At 40.0% G+C, this 13,297-nt stretch overlaps 1 protein-coding gene across 2 annotated transcripts in view; it reads left to right on the top strand.

Annotated features, from left to right (window-relative positions):
• LOC121954046 (glutamate receptor ionotropic, NMDA 3B-like) overlaps positions 1-13,297 on the top strand; it is a 116,807-nt gene that overhangs the window by 81,105 nt on the left and 22,405 nt on the right. The window lies entirely within an intron of this gene.

The raw sequence follows: 13,297 nt of genomic DNA, 5'->3' as shown, positions 1-13,297 counted from the left end.
AGGCTCTCACACACAAAGACACACTTGATTTTTTACTTGAGGACATTATATTGACTTTGAGCCAATCTCCAGTGGCCTTTTTAAAAAGCATCTTAAAACTGACCTGGTTTTTTTGGCATTTGCTTGATCTTGTAACATTATTTTTGTAGTAGTTTTTTACGTTTTTTGTTCTTTGTTCTTCTTTTTCCTCTCTGTGAATCACTTTATAGCACTCTTTCGAAACATGGTGTACAAATCAAGTTTACTTTAAAGGCGCAATGTGTACGATTTAGAGGCATCTTGTGGGGAGGATTGCAGATTGCAACCAGCTGAAACGTTTCCCATATGCCAGCAGAAACTGGGATTCCTTCAGTGTTCATTGTTCAGGAGGTTTTTACAGAAAGCCAGATTATCTGCAGAGGTCTCTTCCTCTCCAAAACAAACAAACCTGGCGATTTAAACCGTCAAAAACACTGAACAAAGCAGTTTCACATTAAAAAATCAGTGTTTTTCTGGTGCTCTTGTCACAAATGAGCTGTTAACTATGGTGGCTACATGAAAACAGGGATGGCCCTGGATCCGGTGTGGATCATGGCACTGCGTACTTTGTGTAAAAGGAGCCGCTCCCTATGTAGATAAAAACAGCTCATTCTATGGTAACAAAAACCAAATGGTCATTATTTTTAGGTGATTATAGACTAAAAAAATGTATTACATTATATTCCATTTCTGTCAATATATCCCCCTATCGCTACATACTGGACCTAGTAATAGTTGTATTCTTAAAGGGTTAAGTCAGGATACTTATGTGCAGTCAGTGTATTACATAGCAGCTGGTGGTCGGCGTGCTCCCGGTTTGTAGAAACAGACGTGGCGTGCACCCCACAGAAGTTAACACCAAAACGTATTTTAGCCACCTCAAAAAAGGCCTACCTAAAAAATCGTTATCACTTTAAGTGGAAGCTATATTTAGGGTATTTTCACCGCTTTATCTGTCCGTCACACAGCCTTTTCCTTTGGCACTACATTTCTTATCCGCTGCCGGTCAGCTGTTTGGGTCAGAGAGTGCGGTTAGCAGCTGTTATGCGATCCAACTAAAATGAAACTTCACCTTGAAAACACTCTCAATACGACGTACACTTAGACTGACATTGTTTTTTTCAGGCATGAAATACATTTTGACATCAACACTTCTATGCAGCATGGCTATGCTGAGGTTTGGGGTGCCCAGCTGTTTCTGCAAACCGGGAGCACGCATTGACTGCCTGCTACTGTTTGTAGTACATTGAATATACATGAGTATCTCACACAGCTCCACTTCAAAAATCCAGAACTTTAAATCTAAAATCTAGCCTTCCTTAAATAAATTGACCTTTAGGGGAGCTGCTTCTCCAACTTATGGCAGATGAGTCCCCATAGTGTGATTAACATGGATATAAACACAAACCAAAAAGTTGTTTGCACAAATATATACGTACACACCTGTGCATGCACTCTCACACATAAAAAACTGCACCTGTACACTCAACATACTGTATCAGACTGCTCTCCTTCATGCAAAATTCATGCAATAGAGACAAACATACCAACACACATGCTGTATACACCCTAGAGCATGTACATAGAGACACATACACACATATATAAAGTATGCACATACTCATACGCACATTCAGGGAGGAGATCAAATACTGTGAGCTACATGACTGACAGAATAACACAGTGATTCACTGGATGAACTTAGAACGCTGCAGGATGAAAGTACTCAACCATCTATTATTAACAACGATGTCCAGTCAGAACACTTTGGACTTAACACGTACAGGTCAGATTAACTACAGCTCAGTCGTGACATATATAGACAAATGGACTGCCAGTCAAAATCCAACTAATGAACCACGAAGGGAGTTATCATATTCAAGTTCTCCTACATCACCACATGAATCAAGTTCAAATTTCGGCTAGGCTGGTGGAAAGAGTGGGCTCATGCAGAAGTATGTGTGTGAGCACACTGACGGTTGCATCCTGGTGTACTAAATGTGTGTTTATTCTTGGAGGAAATTGTTTTCCTTTTTTGACTTTCAGAAGGAGGACATTTTTCCAAAGTAAGCTCAATGCTTCTTCCTCTGTCTGAAAGAAATATCACCAAATGAGCCATGGCAAGCAGAGAGAAAAGAAAAAGCCACAGAATAGAGCCTGGAAGCTTGCAAAAAAAAAAGAAATTGTACATTACTGTCATGTTTTCATGTTAAAGTGAAAATTTTCCATTGTTTGCCTTTCTTCTCCTGATTCTCTTTCTTCTGCACTAGTGGTTCTCAAACTTTTTTCAATAATGCACCCCCTGTGTGAAATATTATTTTTCAGCCAAGTGCCCCCTGAGCAGCGCAAAACATTTTTGATAGAAAAACACAGTGAACAAGCGTGATTGTCTTTGTTGCCGCCGTTGATGCCAGTTAACAACTGCATTGAAAATAGGAATATAGACTGTGGTTTATCTAGCTTACATTTACTTTGAAGTGCCAAAAACTGCAGTTCCTCTAATGGCCACTTGGCTGCAAAATAGTCAGTCTCCCCATGTTAAATATCCAACTTTACAGCAGAAATAAGCATGTTTACAGCCTGATACAAGAATAATTTTGGCATCTATAGCTTTCAACATCCGTGACAACTGTTGGGGGTTAATTTTTTTGTAACTCACCTGTTTGCATCTTATTATTGCCCAAATTTATACATATTTAAGAATGGGACCTTTTGGGTGACAGGCTGAGGTGTCGCTGCACTCTGTGAGTCATATTCACTCCTCGCCAAACCAAACTAAAAAAAAAAGTCAAGATTTGTAAATTATTAATAGCCTAGCCAATGCCTACTTAATAGTTGGTCTGCAGACCACATATGGCTCACAGCATATGTGTGCCACGCCCTAGGACGCAAATGACTACGTATGTTTTGTGGTATAAATGCTAACGTTGTCCTGATGTGTCTCCAACAAGGACAGCGTCATCAGTGAAGGACATTATAGTTGTTTTGTTGACAGTGTGCTAATGCTCTGTAACTTACCCGTTTTATGTCGAGTTGAACAAGTGTTGCATTACCGTCCATCGTTTTGCTCTGTGGATGGAAGACGCGTTGATTTCTGCTGATAGCGATATCACCAGCTGTACTGACACAGCTGCTAACATGAGAAAGAGAGCGCGCTGCAGAGCAGCTAGCAAAAGTGTGGACGTAATTGCTGTGCGCAGGGCAGTAATGAGATCTGAGTTTAAGTGGTCAGCTGGAGATGCATGATAGGTCTGAGCAGCGATGTGTCTCAGCTGTACACTTTACTTCAGATCACCAAAACACATGCTAATACAAGGTCTGAACAGGCTCGGGGTTTCTTGAAGTGTCTAACAAGTGAGCCATCTCGCTTCCTTCTCATCTCTGTTGAGTTACACGTGCGCAGTGCCACTCAGGCAGGATGAGGCAGCAGTCTAGCGACACCACTGATCATATCCTTCCCAAATCAATATTTCTCATGTAATATAGCTCAGACTGTGCTTAGGAGCTTTTCAAAACGTCTGAGCTGCAGTCAAATAGTCAAAAAATATGACCTCTGTGTGTGTGTGTGTGTGTGTGTGTGTGTGTGTGTGTGTGTGTGTGTGTGTGTGTGTGTGTGTGTGTGTGTGTGTGTGAGACAAAGAGAGAGAGAGAAGACGGAGGGACAGAGATTCTGGTGGAGTGAGATAGTGTGTTATTGGTTATGGTTATTGCCACTTGTTATGGTTGTGTGCACTGATAGCATTAATAGCTCTTTTTATTCAGTGTCTGCACTTTGTGATGTGCCTGGGTCAGATATATGACTGTCACCTCTTTATTGCAAAAGTGAAACCATAAACATTTCCATTTTTACTTTGATCATTTGCATTTGTTTAAAATTTGTCATTGCCAAAAGCTAAAAAAAAAAAAAGAAAGAAAGAAAGGTTTTAATTTACTGCGGAAAATGTGTGGCCCCTCCACATTTCCTGGTTTTAAAATGCAGCCTAATTGAATTTGTAATTGAATGGCCCTGGCCCAGCCTGTTAAAAAAGCTCTCAAATATTCCAAATGTATATGTGCTGCATGTAGCAGAACATGCTGACCTAAATGCACTGGCTTCAGTTATAATACCCTTCAGGCACTGACTTAAAATCCTTAACTTACAAGGCACCTTGCATCTGTGCAATATTGCTTTGTTAGTCAATAAGTCAATAAGCCTTTATTTCCTTCTGTTCTGAGGTATGCATACTCTGGTTACAAGACTTACTGTTATTGTGGTCAATAGCTGGTGATGAATTACCAGTAATAAATCATGTTTTTGATAAAGTAATTGATTGTGTTATACAATTATTATTGTCAAATGTACATTATTTTGACCAGTACTGGAATTAAGGTGAGACCCAACAGGTGAAAATAGATTTTTCATGCTGCTGAATTTTGAGTGGGAGGGGGGCTTTAGATAATGTCTCAGAGCGAATTTAACCCTTTGAAACCTTGATCGACCTAATTTTTCTTGTGCCGCTTTTAGTTTCATTTCAAAAAAATTTTAACTTTTAAACCCTGAACAAACTAATTTGATTTCTTTGAAAAACACAGGGGAAAAAAGTTGGCATTTGATGCTTCACAGATTACAAAAAAAGTGTTTTTAAAAAGATAGGAAAATTTCGAGGGAAAACAGAAAAAGCTATGAACAACTTATTACCAGAGCCTGGCTGTTTACTTTTTTATGGGGCTTTTTTTTGCTTCTTTTACTTTATTTATTTTTTTCTTTTTTGGCTTATTTTAAGTTTTGTTTTTGTTTTTTTGTTTTTTAATTTTTTACTATTTTTTTCCAAAGTTGCTCATTGTCGTCTTGAGGGGTAAAACATAAAACTTCAGAGAACTTGTAATACAAAAAGTAATTGTTTTAATTGACGTAATTAACAGGGGAAGTTTCATGGAAATATCTATATGTTTAACATTTTACCCCATTCAGCTGGGGCGTCTCCTCTTAACAACAGCACCAGCAGTAGTTGTTGTCATTTTCTTAAGAAATATATGTATGCAGAACAAGAGTAAATCGAATCATTTTTCCCAATAAAGGCTGCTGACGACCTGTCGAAAGAAATTGCCTTAGCTCTAATAAAAGTCCTCTGCTCCCTTTTCATTGAGGTAAACAAAGCTTCCAGCCATTAAAGCAAGTTTTATTGTATTCTAGTCACATGTCATCAGCACATACGTCTCTCAAGGTGACCTTAAAGTGAATTTTTCACCTGCAGAACACATTTATTGGATGTATAAAGCATTTAACCTCCAACCCAGACTCCGCTTAGTCACGGGGAGGTTTTTACAGGTAGAGAATTAGTGTGAACTCATGCCTGGTGCTGACGTACGTTCATGTGTATGCATATGTGTGAACGGCACTTCTGCGTTTGATTTCACGCTTTCCTTTTCTCCTGCCACCTCTGAGACAGATATAGAGACAGTAAATAGATACTAGTAAGGGTGCCATACGGGACCAAACACTACCTTTGATGCCATTTCTTTGTCAATCAAAGTGTACCCTCAGCAAGACCCCACTCCCACATTCCCTACTCACTGTACAACTCGCGCTCACTGGAGATTATCAGCTGCTTTCTTCACCGCATAAGACAAAATGAGCCAAGAGACATCGCCGTAGCATTAGTCATGATTGTGAGGATGAGAAAGCAGGTCTCATTGGTATGTAGAGTGGGTCAGTTTGACGACTACTTGATTCATTGTCTACATGAAAAGACGGGCAAAGAATCTAAGCTGCCTTTGGTAGCTATTCACCCCCATAGCCTGCGTGAGGGAGAATGAGATGGGAGTGAATAACTCAATAAGTCTGGACGGTGAGAGGAAGAAAGAGCAGGAAATGGCCCAGACAGGAAATGTGTGAGAGGAAGAAACACAGGAGGAGGAGGAGGAGGAGGAGGAGGAGGAGGAGAGATGAGGGGGAAATAAGAGGAGACAGAACACAAGATGGAAAAAGTAAATATGAGAAAGAACAACAGAGGTGAAGAAAGGGAGGGCCCAGTGTGGGGGGGTGTGAGCGAGGTGGGAGTCGAGCACAAGAAGGAGATAGAGGGCTTTCATTTGCCCACTGCCAGTTTGCGCCTTTCTGCACAGCGAGTGATAAAAGAGCCAGCCAACAGAGTCCCCTAATCAAGACAAACCTTCACCCCAAGCAGATGGAGTGAGGGAGGGGGAGGAGAGGACAGAGAGAGAGAGAAAGGATGGAGGGCAGGAAGAAAAAAAGAGAGGAAGTGTTATTTGGTCCATGTGAGGATGCAGGCAGGATTTATAGAGCGGTTTGTGGTCAGGAGATACAGACAGAGAGAGACGGAGGAATTGGGACTGTGGAGACGCTGCAGGCGAGGTGCTGCTGCTGAAATCTTCAGGCTACTTAAGTGGAGAGAGAGATGCGGGGGTGTCGCTGCTGTGCTGCGCGTCTGTTTTCGCTGAGTGCTGTTGGGAGATGTTTACGACAGCCTAGACACACCCCATTAATAATATTGCCACCGAACACGCAGCCGCTCGCCGCTTGTTTGTATGTGTGTGTGTCCCTGTGTGCATAAGTGGTCTACACGAGCTCAGTGGAGCAGGACAGAGCGCGTCTGAAGATCAAAATGAGGCTGGCAGAAGAGTTTGTTGCCAGGATGAGACTGTTGTTGGTCCGTTAGCTCACGTCTGGCACTGGTGACGTACAGACGCCTTTATCTGCTTATGAGTGTGTGTGTGTGTGTGTGTGTGTGTGTGTGTGTGTGTGTGTGTGTGTGTAAATGTGGATAGAAAAGTTGAATTTCAAAGTAAGATAGCCTCCTTTAAAAAACTAAAAAAAAACATGCCTGATAGATTGCCTTGGTTAAATCAAATTATGTGAAGATGCACAAATTAGTCAATCAGCAAAAACTATTTAATTAACTCTTTGAAAACTGGAAGGTGATGAGTTTTCTTGTGCTGCCTTCAGACACCTCTCACAAGTAATAAAATCTTTGAAAGTTGAGCAAAACTGATGGGACTCTTTTACAAAAAAAAGAAATGAGATAAAAGGCAACAAGCAACTTAGTAAGAAATGCTCCATGAATTGTAAGAAATTAGTAGATTTAGTAAATTATTTTTAAAAGCTTTTTTAAAAGCTAGAAAAAAAGACAAAACTAGGGGAAAGTTATAATTACAATTATCATAATTCCATATTTAAAATCATGTTACAGATTTATTATTTATTTTTTAGCACTTTTTTGTCTGTTTTTTAAGCTAATTTTCAGGTAATGTTCTTTTAATTTTTACTAATTTATGGCTAATTTTTGGATAATTTTTTCTTGCCTTGCTCATTTCGTCCTCTGTCCATTTCTGTTTTAGAAAAAAATCAAAAATACAAAAACTGAACTGAACTGCATATTTTTTGCTTTTAGATTTTTGATTGGACAAAACAAGCAATATAAGATGTCACCTAAGGCTGGACGTTTTACCAAATGTATTGAATAACTGACTCAGAAACTCTTACCTACCAAAATGTACTCCGATTACAATTTTATTAAATGTCTCTTGCATTAGCTGACTGCTACTGATGGACAACCAGTAACCTCTAAACTGGCGGTTAACCAACCAATCAGTGTCTGTGAACCTGGGGTAGGCCATTTTAATTTGGTATCACTGGGTGAAAATCACATAATTACACAGCCCCTAAAGTCCTGAAAGGTAATATTTTTTATTTTGTGGGCACAGGTTAATTGTCTCATGGGGACAAGTTGCTTATCTTCTTTGCACAAGATAATTAACTTCAGCATACACGATAAAAAAAATATCACCTTTCGGGACCTCAGTTGGCTCTGTACATAATAAACTGAGCATATTGTGATTCAAGTGGTCTGAGAGATGGACTTCTGCACCTCCTCTTGGCTCTGTTTTCCGGCTTTAGAAGTCTAACCAGCGACAGGATACTTTGGCCAATCACAGGTCATTTCAGAGAGAGGGCGTTCCTGCTGACTGATGTACAAATGCAGATACACATTCCTTCAGTGAAACCTTGATTCAAGCACCGAGAAGCCTGCAGAGAAAGTTACTATTTCTGCATTGGCAAGAACTGTCTACACTGCAGAGGTACCCAAAAAAGGAAGTCAGACTTATCAAAAAGAGAGTCTGAAGCTAAAGGCTCACAGCTGCAGCTTCAAGTTTACTTTTATGTAGCTAATCGCTGAATGCTGCATGTGCCTGTGGTCGTCTGGTGGGAGGGGCTTAGGACAGAGAGCGCAGAGTTGCAAGCGGAGGGTATATTTTCCCAAATGTTTTGCTTTATCCAGATTTCTGCCTACCCCAGCTTTAAGCATATATACTGTAATTAAACAGGAGAAAAACCTCAGAGAGAGTATGAATTGTAACATTTGTAGTTTAAAGCAAAACTGATGATTCATCCTGATAGGATACAACCTATAATTTAGATTTTTTTGGCTCTATATCAAACTGGTCTTTCACTGATTTAAACAGCTGTGACATTTTTGACATTTTAATTAAACAATAAATTGGAGGAAAATCCTCTGGCACACAGGAGATTTTGCATTTTAGCAGCAATTAATAAAAGACCAAAGGAACGCTACATAGATAAAAGTCAAACTTCATTAACAGAAATACAAAAAGAAAGACTAAAGAGTGCTTGCCAGTGTTTGATTTTGGATTAATTTTTTAGAAGTACAGCACAAAAACAAGAAAACAGAGCTTTGTAGCATCCATACCATAAAGAAAGCAGCAATACAAAGATAATCATTTAAAAGTTATGAAAGATCATAAGTTCCATGCTTGGGAAACAGTTTCACTTTTGATCTGTATTTCAAAATAGGGTCATAAAATTTTTACAAGTCTATATAAAGTGTTTTGGAATAAAACTGGATGTGCACGGGTGTGTCACGGAGCGAGCGGGTAGGTGTGTGTGGGATGTGAGTGACAGCTTTGGGACTCACGGTGGAATCTGCAGATGTCTGGGGGAAAGAATCAAAACAAATGACAAGTGGCTGCCCACTTGTATTTCGCTATTTGAGTGCTCTGAAGAATCGTGGATGGAGATAGGCTGATGACAGAGAAATGCTGTCTGTCTACTTGAGGAGAAAAAAAAGAGGAGGAAGACGTACTGAGACAAAGCAGTGGACTCGGGAGAGGAGCCGAGAGATAAAGAGAAGAATGGAGTGAAGCAGAAATTGAACGAAATTGAAGGGATGACAGAGATAAGGAGCGGACTAACGGAGGTTGAGACTAGCGGCAATGGTGGGAGAGAAATGACCTCGGACAGGGGAAGGGGAGGGATGAGAGGAGGAAAACGAGGAGAGAAGGGAAGGTAAAGGAGGGCGAGAGCAAAGGGAGGGGAGTTCAGACAGTCTTTGTCATGTAGGAAGCAGAGTGTGACAGTTATGTGAACCTTAGCTGTTCTGTGTTTCTGTCCGCACAGACCTTGACTGCCAACACACACACACTTAAAAACTCCCTCGAAAACAGCTGCCAAGTCTGCGACAATCACACACACACACTCAAAAAATGCTGTTGGCATGACTGTCTTTCACTGCGGTACAGATGAAATGAAACAAACAACCCCAGGAGGTCTTGTATAGCAATAAATCTCCGAGAGCGTCTTTTGATTCTAAGCTGAGGGACAGATTTCTCTCATTTTGTACCTGCAGAGCTGTGGACTGTAATGCAAAACAGATGCTGTTTCACAATCCGGGAAGAGCACAGCAACATTTCTCTACAGCTTTCAAGTTGTGATGATACATGAACGTGCGGCTTTTGAAATTAAAGCAATGAACAGCTGTGGGAAAAGTACTGTTACTTAATTAAAAATATTGTAGAGTTATATAGTTTTATTGCTGTGTATTTTATTGCTGTGTCTGCTCTCATTACTCCACGTTTTTTACCTTTTAACAGGAGGCAAATAAGAAAGTCAAAGGCAATACCAATCAATGGTGAAACAATTTCTACAAATCAAGCACAGATTAATATTTAATGTACTCTAACAATGATTTGCATTACTGACTGCATAATTAAACTGTCTTTGAAGCTGTTAAATCCATATCTGCGACAGCGGCAGGTTTGAACTCTAATTGCACATAATATTTTATTGCATGTAAACATTGCAGTGCAAAGTAATCGATAACTGCAGCTGTCACTTGCATGAACAAATAGTAAAATGTTTTCCTCTGATATTTGAGGGAAAGTCTCACAACATCGACAGTACTTAACCACAGTACTTAAATATGCTGGTTATCTATAGTGATTCAAACTTAACTACTGTAAAACTCATAAATGTGTTATCAAAGGGCGGGTCCCTCTGCATGAGGTACTTTTTTAGGCTGTTTTTTTTTGCTTTTATTTGATAGGACAGTTGAAGGAAGGGGGGGGGCAGAGGGGCTGACTTGCAGCAAAGACAGCTGCAGTAAAAACTCATTTCCTTTCATACTTAGGGTGCACGCTCTCCTAGGTGAGCTACAGGGCGCCCTGAGGTACTCATCCATAGTCAGTGTTGTATTTTTAGTGCTTTACCTTGCCGTCAGACAGCCCTTTCCGACAGGGTACTGAAGCCATTTTTTCACTCTCCTCAAAGCGACAAACAAAAAGTAATTTTACCTTGCAGAACACAGGAGATGCTGGTCAAAGGCTGCCTTGACCAGTTAGTTTGTTTGTGCTGCTGGACATGCTGGTGTGACCAGCCTATCGAGTTACATTTATCTTTATGCATATTCCATGACAATAAACCTAACTGATTTATGCCCTTTGCTTTTTATACTTCCCCCTTATGGTACTTTTATTTCTCCATACTCAAGGACATTGATTTGGTTTCAATTTTACAGGAACCTCAACAGATAAACCAGCTAAAGTGACACGTCACACATCACAAGCTGGTGCGACCAGCTAAACCATCAAAATGATGCATAAAGCTTAAGCTTGTCAAACAAGCTGGTCAACCAGTTTAACCATCTTAAGCTGGTAAAGCTGGCTGTTTTTTGTTTTTTTTAGCAGGGACATAAGGTGGTCTTTTATAACAACATCATCATGCAGGAAGTTACGGCAGACAGAGTCCTTTACGGTTACAGTTTTGCAAACCCACTCCTGCAGAGCTCAGTACTGGAACTGACCAGTTACTCTGATTATTTCCAAGTCAAATCTGGGCCCGCCCTGCCTCATTAATATTGGTCTTGCTACCCGACCCGTGATTAAACACACCATTTTGCCATAGTGCTGTTTTGCATAATGCACTGTACCATTCAGATGTGCAAAGCACTCACTCAGTCAGCTCCCACTTGTTGTTGATGTAATGTGTGGCACAAAGATAACCAATTTTGCAGAAGTCATCCATCCACATATCCAAAGTAACTGCCCCATTGTTATCAATCAGCCACAATAACTTCATTTAAATGGCACCTTTAAAAACAGATGCAGACAAAGTGCTTTAACAGACAAAGAAAAGGCAGGAACTCAGAAAATAATAATAATAAAAAAAAACCATCAACCAGCATGCCAAACAGAAAAAGGTCTCGAACAGTCAAACAAAAAGGCAAGAACAAAATATAAACACAAAAGGTCAATAAGAATAAAGCAAATAAAAAGGAATAAAAGTGATAAAACAGGCAGATCTCAAAAACTGTTAAAGCACTAAATAAATACAGTTTTAGAAAATAAATGTCCTGTTGAATGTCCTTGGCCACCTCGTTTAGTTGTCACATCAGGTAGAAGCTGCTGAGCGTCTACACAGCCAGCTCAGACACTTATGATTACTTTTGTTCTCACCTGCTGCTTCCACAACTTTAGCTCATTTTAAGCTACGCTCATGACTTCATATAGATACATTTTTCAACTATTACACAAACTCTTTGCGGGTTACCCTGCATGTACTTGTGGGAATCCAACCTGGTGCAGGACATGTGGAAAGATTTAGTGCACAATTACAATGTTGGAATTTGAAGACACAAGTAAACACAACTGGGAAGCCAAATAATGATACAAGAAACTCAAAGAATAATAATAATAATAATAATGATAATAATAATAATAATAATAATGATGGACCTGCCATTCTAACTTAGTCTCATAAGGCAATACATCCTGTCAAGAAACAGGTACACCAGCAACATCCCAAAAAAAACCTTTAACAATTCAACAGTTACTGCAAAAGAGCACTATCCACAAATGAACCAAAAAAAAAGAGAATCTGCAATAGAGCTCTAATGTCAGCATGATATTAAGTTCCCCTGCAAATGGAGTGAAACTGGCCTTTATTTGGCCTTTTGTGCAAAACTGAGTCTTGTATCTGTAACCCGAGGGGATGAGTGTGAAGTGAGCGTGGAGTGGATGCTCTGCGTCACAGACCACGATAAGTGTTTTTGCCACTGACAGCTGTGGTGAAGAGGTCAGGGTAGGTGAGAGGCAGTAGGTCCAGTTATTTTAACATCCTGTGTGCCTGATTTTTCTGGAGTATGGATGTGTGTTGATGAATCAGATTCTTTGGCCATGGAAGGATGGTATACCTTCTTTACACGTTCATATTTGTTTGTAATTTCATTAAAAGTATGTCATAAAACTGCCAGTGGAAGCAGGGTAAAATATGTGTATTTGGCTGATGGCTGTATGAAATGTCATATACCTTTTAATATTCTCCAGGCAGGCTTCAGGGGACACTCTCTGAAAACACTAATGAAAATGTAGTCAAGTAACAAATTAAAAAATAATCAAGCATACAGGAAAAGAAAAAAAAAAGAAACTAATAACTCTAATTGAGTGCGACAAAGGAATGAGGTATGGTGTACAGGTGAGAAAAGAGTAATTTAAGAAAACAGTGTTCAAAAAATGCAAATATTACATAACATTAAAAACAAATAGCTTTGCCGAAATTTTGAGTCACTTCATATCACACACATGCTGAGCCGACTCCTCCCACATTGTGTTTTCATTTACACGGACGTGATTTATATTCCGCTAATAAATCACCTCAGCGTGACCACAGCCACGTGAGTGCGTCACCCGCGGGAGGGAACATAACTGCACATAAGGAGGACAGTCGGGAAAAACATGAGCATACTTTCACCCTTTTTATTGAAGGGAGTCTGAGGGGGATTGAGTCAAACATGATCCCACTACAGCAACCGGATCAGAGTATTTTGATGTAAGCCCAAAAAATCTGACAGATGTGGGATGCTGACAATGGGACTGAGCAGGGGGCACAATAATTTGTCATTTTATCTTGTGAAGTGGGTCGTAGTGTAGGACAACTCTACTCCAGAGACGAAGCATGGTGGAGGCCTCTGGAGTTCCAGAATGTTTT

Source organism: Plectropomus leopardus, chromosome 14 (assembly GCF_026936395.1).
Source record: "Plectropomus leopardus strain MGB_pleo_1.0 chromosome 14, ASM2693639v1, whole genome shotgun sequence".
NCBI classification, from domain to species: Eukaryota; Metazoa; Chordata; class Actinopteri; order Perciformes; family Serranidae; genus Plectropomus; species Plectropomus leopardus.
The sequence above is the reverse complement of the archived record's forward strand: the minus strand, read 5'-3'. Positions and strand labels throughout refer to the sequence as shown.